The sequence below is a fragment of the Lonchura striata genome, chromosome 3 (assembly GCF_050655825.1).
Source record: "Lonchura striata isolate lonStrDom1 chromosome 3, ASM5065582v1, whole genome shotgun sequence".
Taxonomy (NCBI): Eukaryota; Metazoa; Chordata; class Aves; order Passeriformes; family Estrildidae; genus Lonchura; species Lonchura striata.
Window position 1 is genome coordinate 34,250,445 of NC_140705.1, and position 10,288 is coordinate 34,260,732.

Genomic DNA, 10,288 nt, shown 5'->3' on the forward strand with positions numbered 1-10,288 from the left:
CTTTCTGGCTGTATCTCTCTGTGGACATTTTGAAGCAGGGAGAAGAGGACAAGAGAAGGCAAAGGTTAAGCCCCATGAGCAGCAGCGAAAAACTCAGTGCCTTACTGAATGGGACAAAATGTGATTTCTATTTTTTCCTACTTTCAAGGGCAACACTAGTTTTTGTATTTACAATTCCTTTGTGTTTTCTTGATGATTCATCAGTTAAATATTTTTGGCTCTGTACAGAAATGAACCAGTGGTAGTGGGGATACAACATGGCCTTGAACACCGGCAGGGGCTTCCCCTCTCCAAAACACACACACTAAGAAAGAATGCTAAATTACCCCAAAGGGAATTGCTAGTAGTACAAAGAGCGGTCAAAAGCCTCCTCTAAGGAAAGCACCAATGGGATATTTGGGAAAAAAGTTTATGCATAAAGGCAATGGAGGCTTTATAGCTACACGTGGTTTATGGGTTTTTCTGCCATGGCTGTCTGTGCAGGACATTGATGCAATCCAGAGCTGTGGTGAGTTACATGGTGAAAGAAAATCCACCTGCTGGTTGTCTATCCCACCACCACCCCACGGCAATAGGGACCTGTTGCCACCTGTGCTACCAAACTCTCGCTGCTTGTTGTGAGCTTGAGCTCTGACCCAGCCTTCATAAACAGTGGATGTGAACAGAGACTTCCAAGGGTTTGGCCACTAACATTTTAGGTTTTATACATTTGCATCCACACGGAGGATGTATGATGACATTTTTAGTGAGTTGAAACAGTAAGCTCTGTAAACAAAAGCTGCCTGATATTCTCCTCTCATTTATAATGCTTAGTCTTGAAGGGAAATTTGACCCATCGCATAGTGTATCTATATTTACTTGTTGTAGAACATTATACACTAGCCATTTGTGACCTGTAAATTTCTTTTTTTCTGAAAGAAATGAAAAGGAAGCCAATACTCAAAAGGGAAAGTAGCTTTGTCAGTGTTCAATTTACTACTCAATTTACTTCCTTGCTTGCCAATTAACCTGGTACAACAGTGATCTGTGATCCAATAATGCTGCTCATTCAATTGATGTGCTCGAGTCCTTCACATCTTGAAACTGATTTTTCCTTAGCAGTTCATGCTAGATAAAATCAGGCAACTGTGTGAAAACAGTGTCCACAAGCTTTAAAACCCCCCAAAAAAGCTGCCAGTAATTGTATTTCATTATTTCATATGTTTCCTACTTCATTTCTTTCTTTCTTTCCTGCCTATCTTGGATTCTAAGTGAGTGAGAATTCCACTTTAAATGTTTTTTAACTGTGCTCATTTTGGATTTTCACCTCATTTAATTAAATAATGCCCAAGCATGGCTGTATAACAAGGAGCTTGGATTACTGTTTAAGAGAAGCCACTTTAAGTTGCTATTAAGATAACAGCTGCAAACAGAGAATGAAAGGCAAAATCACTGAAAGCAAACTAGTGTTCATAGCTCTAAGACAACACATCAGATCTGGAGCTAGCCCTGGGAAATGCTTTTGTAAGCTTTGAGTCAACATAAACACAGGCTGCCAGCTGAAGGAACAATCTTGTGACATCCTTACAAAACAACTCTGGGAAGCCCTGACAGCTCCTCCTGCCACAGATGCTGATGGAGGGAGAAGCCACTGGCTCTGGACCCCAGCAGCAAGCACACGGTTTTATTGCCTAGGCACATCCTGCTCTCCAGGGGAAACTGATTTAATTTCACTGGTTTAAATGACTGCAAAAATAGCAATTATTTGATCCTATTAATCAAGTTATACTACCTGGGCTGCAAATGGCTCCTATCACAAGATTCGCTGTAATGACAGTTTCAAATAAAAAGCAATCGATCCCTGACAGGGAAATGTGCCTGTGTGGGATCCACATCTGCTCAACACCTGCAGAGATCTGGCAGAAACTTGGTTGGTAGCTGGCTGTGGGTGAGGTTTATTACACCAGTTTTTGAGCCCACTGCTAAGGCAATGTCTTGTTGCAGCAGCACAACCTTCTAGGGCTAATCCAAGGACAAGGCACAGAAGAGAGCAGTTAGAGATGTTTCAGAAAGGTCTTGTGGCATTTCTTTACGCACCATTTATGAAAGAGAACATCACAACTCTACAGAAAGGGCAGAATCTCCAAACTCCAGTACGTACAATGAACCTGCCTTCCCTCCCCTTCTCCCCAGCGCAACAAAACAGCACAAATGAAAAGCACTGTAAGTATTGGAAAGAACTCAGGAAATGCCATGCTTCATTATATCCCTATTTGCAGCCCTTCCTTTAATACTCAAGGAGGAGCCAGGGCTGTAAGCACAGCCTGATTGCCAAACCCATGCTGGCCCTCATGCTCATCTCTTGCCACAGCTGTCAGAGCCCACATGCAGAGCCAAAATTACACAGTCCTGGGACAGAGGGGTGCAGCCACCTACTTTTCAAGGCCTCAACGTCATTTTCTTTTTTTAATTTGGCTAAGATTACTCTTCCAAGTAAGTATTTTTAGACACATCAGAAGTCACATTTCTGGATCTAGAAGCCGGGTCCCTCTTCCTAATTTGAAAGCAAAATTTTTGTAAATTTTTAGGCTTGTCTGGCAACATTACTGTGGAACCAGCTCCTGGTAGAAACATTATAGAGTTCAGACTGACTGATGGGACAAGACTGGTTGGAAACAAAGCTACCTGTGCAGCAGATAATTACTAAAATAAAATAAAACAAACCAAAATAAAATAAAATAACAGCCATTATTAAGAAGATTTTACAGGATGTCTTTTTTTCTACTACTTATTGACTATGTGCATGGAAAAAAAAATGTTTTGCTTTGTTTTGTTTTCTTTTTATTTTAGTAAGATGCCAATGTCATCTTTTAGCAGAAGGCTTTTTAGGCAGCTCCACCAATTACAGTATTAGGATTTAAGCAGATAGTGTTACATGCCCTGGGACAACCTAAAGGCAGTAGGGATGGTGATGATGATCAACGTACTCATGAGACTGGTTTTTGGAAAACAAGCAAACAAAAAACAGTCCAGATATTACGGCCATTAATACCCACAAAACTTTCCATGACAGCTGAGCAGTTTAGACCTGTGCCCTGCCTTTCACTATTGTCTCTTCCATATTCACAGCTGTGGTAGTTTGAAATAGCTTGGGTTTTGGAGAGGATGGTTCTTTTCCTTGCACAGGATTCTTTCCCTTGCTACCTGTGTCACATACATGTGCCATGAATAAATGCAACTAGCAAGGAAAAGAAAACTGTGCTCTCAACCTGTTAATGCTACCACCATCCTTATCTGAGAGTCATCTAAACATGCTGTGTCCTGTCTCTTCCCTCACCTCTCCCATATCCTCCAGAGACGTGCAGCTGCTTTTTGCTTCTGTCTCTCCTGCCAGGTGCATGAGCAAGGCATATGAAGGAGAAACAGAGGTTGAGGATCCTGCATTTGAGGGTCTGAGGAAGATGGATAGTCCCATCTCCTCCAGAGCCCCTCTGCCATTATTGCAGCATGCTGAATTCTCCCAGGACAGTTCCTGATGCTCAAAGGAATACATTCACATGAAAAGCAGGATGTGGAGAGACATTCAGCCCACAGCTTCCCTCTTCCTTCCCAAATTTCTTATTTTATAAAAATATAGCAGTGTGCTGAGTCTTATTAATGTCACAGAGTCCAACGTTAATGCTCTATACAGAGCATATATTATATAATATATATATACTGAGCATATATTATCTAAACAATCAAATTTCTCCCTTTTAAAGCTTTTAAAAATTACTTCCTTTTAGAATTTTTATTTCTGTTCTTTTTTTTCTCTTTTTATTTTTTTTTTCTTTTTTCAAAAAATGGCTACACACTATGAATCAATGTATCCTGAAGAGCAATTTCTTGAGCTACAGTTCTTCAGGAAGGTCTCTAAGAGCACAGAGGAGCATAGGCTGCCCAACAGTGCAATTCTGCTGGGGGAGGCACAGGTGCCACAGTTGAGCAGAGTGCAGAGAACATCAAGATTAATATCCAGAAAACTTGATTGGCAAGGAAAGTTTGAAGACAAAGGGCATAAGCCAAAAGCGTGACCATGGTAACTGTCCAAATACCATCACTCCTACTGCAAAGAACAAAGAGGGTCTCCCTGTGGAGAGAAGAAATAACAGTTCAACCTGCAGCAAGGAATGGTCAGGCAATACAGTAAAAAAAATCCAGTAACTCTTTCAGGGTGAAGGTGATGATATTCTTTGGTGGTGTTTGGAAAGGCTGTGGAATTATGGAAGTCTTCTAGAAAACCTGTTTTGTATTACCCAGTTTTGGTTTTAGAGCAGGAAACTAGAGTAGATAAATGTGATTTCTATCTTATCACCCTGCCTAGAAGTCTTAAAGTGGAAACTTTATGTGCTCTGACAGCATAACCTTTGCAGTGGAATGCAGAAAGCTGTGTTGGTCTTGTTTATCTGTAGCAGAAAGCCAAATTTTAAATGGAACAGTATGCATAGTTATACTGATATTTTATATTGGCAATAAAATGCTTTGGATAAGAGAAAAATATTTTATTTCATACCAGAGTCTGTCCCAGGAAAGCATAGATTGGATCAGCTTAGCTCTTTAGTTTGGCTAGGGAAAAATTATTTCATTTGCATGTCTTCTCCATCTCTGACAGATCTATCAAAATACTGGATTTACCAGTTCAAGTTTTCAGCCACTGTAGGCTCAGTTTTGAATGGAAAAGTGTTGCTGGCATGCTGAACTCTGCTACTAGAAAAAAAATATTCTTAAAGTCTGCCAGCTATTTTAAAGGTTATTACATGACAGAAGAACATCATGGCAGGCTCTGCATGAAAATTCTGCTGAATTGGGTTGTAATCCATACATGAGACCAGCTACTTAAATTTAAGCTTTTCAGAGCAACCACTTGCAATACTGCAGTGGTTACTAAAATTAAACTGGTTAAAAGGTAAGTTAGGACAATTTTTATGTTAGCCTCAAAGGGGTGAAGGTACAGCAAAGACAGCATTGCTGGTTTGAGATGATTTTCCTCGCTAGTGACAGAAGCAGTTCATGGGATACAGCCTGGCTTAGGTGTTACTGCTCCCAGGGCTTGCAATTCTTTTGCAGTTCTCTGTTTCTCTAAAATATGCAATTGAATGGAATGTAGATGATTTGCCCATTTCTCAGTACACACTTCTCATCTAAAGAGACATGGAGGTTGTTAGTGATATGTTTGCAAATTCTTGGGAGTATTTCTAAAAGCTGTTAAAAGCACAAACCACCCAGATCCAGCCTTCAACATCTGGGGAAAAAAAAAAGAAGCTGTCTGAAAATTCCACAAGCCAGGGTAAATGACATAGTAGGATTAGAGTCAATCTTGATGATCAGTCATGAACCCAAATGTCTAAAGAAAGAAAATATTTTAACAGATACATAAGCCACTTTATTACAATAAATAATTTTCAGGATTCTAAAATTGCAGAGAAATCAATCCTAGATACAAAACACTATATTTTGGGTGGACAGAACAGTGTAACCCTCCCAAAAACTACATTTTTCTTCACTGAATGTATATGTGCAAGACATATCTATCAAGACCTAATATTACGTCTTAGTAATCATCAAGAATGTAATCTGTCAGGTTATGTTTTAAAACCTCCAGAAAAAAACTCTTCACTTAGGAACCACAAGGTGCACTTTTTTTGAGATACTGAAAATACTGGAGAAACCAGGTAGGCTTAAATATACATGGGTACAACTATTACCTGTCCTCCAGCAACATGTTTAAAGAGCTGCTCATGAGAAATAGATTTTCTTGGTATGTCAGACTAAAGAGTGTGCAGAGCGTTAGAGAATTATACACACACATGTTAATTTTACAATTGCTAGTTGCAATTCTAAAAACTATTTGAGCTTTTAAATAGAAAAATCTGTTAACTGTCACTATGTAATCTTTTTATGTTATTTTGAAAAAAAACAGTATTTTTTGTATGGTCTCTGTTAATCAATGGGAATCAACTCTCTTGTCTGTACAAGGATTATGGTAACAAGGTGTTTTCATCTGCATATTTTGGATTTTAAAATATGAAGTTAAAAAGATAAAAAAATGCAAATAAATAGCCTAATTTAATTTCACATTAGTTTAGGAAGATGCTTGAAACTGTCCATGCACAAGCCCAGATGCACTGCTGGGTAATGTGTATACAACTCAAATTGATGGAACTTTTATGTAAATTCAAAATTAGGTTCAGTGTGTTGAATTCTACCTTGCCTCTCTCCCTTTCCGGGCCTCGATCATGCCTTAGAGAGTAAAACATTTCAGCCATCCTACAGGAATCACAGCCAGTCAAATGTTTTGAGAGAGAAGTACATTTCCAGTACAATTTGCCTTGGAGCCAGAGGTTCTTTAGGCAAATTCTATACAGTCAAATCTTGAAGAAAACAAAAAGAGGCAAGCAGCTGGATTTCCATCAAGACCACTTCTGAAATGAGAGTGATGGGAAAGTAATTCAGGCGTGATGTTGCAAACTCTCACAAAGAGAACGACAATACTTGGGACCCAGGCAGCAAGGAAAAGTCACCAGCTACCTGCAATCGTAAATGTATTTAACTATATATATTTATTTGTGTATTTAAATAAATATTTATATATTTATATATTTAAATATAGATATATTTATAAATCTTTTATAATAAAAATCAGGATGACTCATGTCCCACAAGACACTCAGAAAAGCTCAGTGTGTCTGCTCACCCCTGAGCAGCAGGGATGATAGACATGTGTGTCACGATGGGATGGAGGTGAGCTGGGAAGGGGGAATTTCAATACACTGCTGGAAACCTCTTTTTCAAGCACAAAGGGTTGCTCTATCTCCCAAAGGCATGTCCGCAGAAACAGATCCTAAACCAAAATCTCATAGTGGCTGTGAACTTTTGTGCAAAGGCAGATTCAAAAATGCTCTATTCCTATGCCAGAATTTGTATAGTTAAACAATTTTATTTATGCAGTATACTGGTCTTAGTGTTACTTCCTCCCCCGCCCCTTCTTCCTTTGTTAAAAACTTTATTTTTCCATGTTTGGAAAGAGAAGTGATCTATTTTCTGTCTTGATGTTTTTCAAAACAAATTCAATCCTACTCTTTTAGTTGGCTGGAGAAAGTGTGGGATTACTGCACAAAGGAACAATCACTAAAAACTCTCTTGATTGATCAACTCAGACTGACAGGGTGTAATTACAGACACATCGTAGACACATAAGGCATAATCTTAAAATTAACTTCAGAATTTAACTTGTCCTATGCTTGTATCTCAGTAGCATTTAAAAAAATCTCTTTTATTTATATGCTGACACTCAGAGTATGAAAGGTGTCTTTTAAAGCTTGGTGTCTGCTTGAGGCTGTAAATTGTTCTTGTACACAAAATCTTTTTGCTGACATTTAATACCCACAACGTTCCAGTGCCCACCCCCTTATTTAATTACAGACAGCCTGCAGCCCCAAGAGCAAACCCACACTATTTATCCCCCACACCATTCCCTAGTGTATCCATCTTGTCCTTCCTCTCCTTAATGCAATACTATCCCCTCTCCTGCAGTCTCTTTCCAAACTTGGAAAGGCAAAAGTGCAGACAAGGACTATGGAAAGGTGATGTTCTTGGGATCCCACCAGTCCCTGCACTTTCCCAGAAAACAACTAATCTTTCTCCAACTACCAGTTTAACTCTGAAAGTTAATCTGGCTCAGATTGTGCAGGATGTGCCCTCATTGGTGCACTTAGTGGTATGAAATCTCTGCTTCCAACAGAGTGGGATAGTGCTTTGACAGGACCTGCAGGATCTCTTAAAAAGATGGCTACTTTAGAATTTTAGGATATTGAGGTAAATGGAGAAATCTCTTCCATCATAATAAAGTATATTTTGAAAATATGGCTCAAACTTGGCCATGTTCCACCATGAGCATTTTAATGCAGGTGCTTTACAGTGCTGTGCAGAGTGGGCATTCACCAACCCTTCCACAGGTTCTGCAACACCATCAGAGAACAGGTTTGCCCTCTTCAGTCCTCCTGCAGTGGATGGCACACCCAGACACACATTTCTTCACTTGTTTCCTTTTCTGTTTCTGGTCTACTGCCTTTGCTAACTCCCAAAGGCTACTATTCTTATACCTTTAATTGCATGAAGAGATGTCACGGGCAATGAAGCAAGCATCAGACGTCTGCTGCCCATATCACTTGCAGAATTTAATTAAGGGAAAGGAAAGAGGTGGTGAAGCTTTAGGAGCCAAGATCTGGAGCAGAAAAAATAGCAGTGCTGTCTGCTTTAAAGTATGTATAGCCTCTCTCCTTCTGTAGTCCCATCTCTAAAATTCTTATTTCAACCCCTCATTACCACTCCGTGTCTGCCACTTCCCACACTGCTCACAGCACTAGCAGCACATAACACATGGAAAAAAGATTTTCTATTTTAATAAAACTCCTGATATATTTCAGGTCCTGGAAGGTCTGAATCACTAACTCAGTGTATTATCTTCATGTCACTGCCACTACTCCTACCACAAGTTTCACTTGGCTTTTCTAGGCATTAAGAATTATTGGAATGTTTTTCCTTCCCCATGCAGAGAAAGTTATCTGAACATGCAGCTCTTATTCTGTGATGAGAGATGGGGAAGGAGGGGCAGGAGCAAATGTTCATGTCACAAAGACAAAACAATGTCATCTGTGGCCAGCAGATATTTCATGAACTAGATACTATCTGACCCCAAAAAACAAATCAGAAGAAAATCTTCCTTTCTTCCTTCCTTCCCTTCCCTCTCTTTTGCCCCCACCCCAGAACAGCTTTTGCTCTTGACTTTCCTGCTTGTTTTTAGATCAAGTTGCTAGCCTTTGCAGCTGCCTTACTAAATCTTCAGAATGGAAGTTCAGGCATCAGTCTGACTGCACAACCAGCCTGAAAGGCTAAGGTGGTCCCCAGGATCTCAGAAGACAACTCAGAGGTTTAGTTCTCACCATCCAAGCTTTCATCTGTGGAAACACCAGCATCAATCTAGAAGCCATCAACTCAAGATACAGTACATTTACAGCTAAAATTTTCAAATTAAGCCATTGAAAATGAATGAACAAATGAACAAAGAAGTGGACTAGGAGGAAATGCTAACTCTAAACATTCAAAAAAATTGAGTCCATTCTGCAGAATGAGTTGGATTGTTTTGAAACCTCTGCCGTAGGATGAATTCAGGTTCTCCAGGTGTTCACCACTCCTTAAGGCACTCACAGCTTAAGGGGGAGCTACAAAAGCCTCATGTGGTTAGAGGTGCCAGCTTTTAAAGAAGTCAGCACACAGGTCAGCAAGAACTTGGACAAGGGACATATCAGCTGTCTGAAATCTGTCCTCCCTTCATGAAAATTGCAGGGGAAGGAGATAGTTTCTTCTTTCTACAGATGGGAGCACTCCTTTCCACCCACTCTTCCCTACAGCTTGTATTGAAAAGTGGTTAGTCATAGCAGGACACAGACACGTTCGTGCCTGGATGATGAAACTCAGATGATAACAAGAACATGTTCTTGTCTACAGGCCAGGAGACAACCATGTGGTTCCCTTGCAAGCCAGATTTTATAATTCCTTTGTGCTAGGGAGAGCAAGTAATTTGTTTAGCCCGAGTCAGCATTCCAAAATACACTGGTTTTACTTCCCACAGTGAACAAACTTCTGGATGCTTTTCCCCTCAGCTTCCTTTTTGTCCAGGCTTCTATTTGCTCAGAGGATAAGAAATCACACACACACAGCTGCTGGCCATGACATGTACAGAAAACTAACCAAAACCAGTACCAAGGGCTGTGGACATGGATGAAGCTAATGCAGAAAGTCAATTATTCTGTGGTAGGGGCATGTACCTGGCAAGGAGAAAACCCTCACCCTGGTCCCTTGAAACATGTGATGTTGTAAACATTCATTTGCAATTCAGTGAGTAGTAGCTCTTCATCTCAATTTGAGTAAGATACGAATGAACTGGTCTAAATATATTTACTTGTTTGGTTATGATTCTCCTATGCAAATGCTGTCCTCACTTTGAGAAGACATGCACAACACAGCGGTAAGAAGTCAAGCATTCCCTGCATTTGGCAAGACACAGCACACAAGCAGGATGGGAAAAACCATGGTGAACCTTTCTGGGGGTACATTTACTCACCGTGTCCAGGTCTTCATGCTCAAACAGTGAGAAAACACAGCAATTTGCTGAGCCTTACATATTTTTAATCCAGAAAATTGGGATGCAACTGAGCTCATCATAAGGCTGAGATACAAAATTGATGCCCCCTTTATCCTGCCCTGGGGC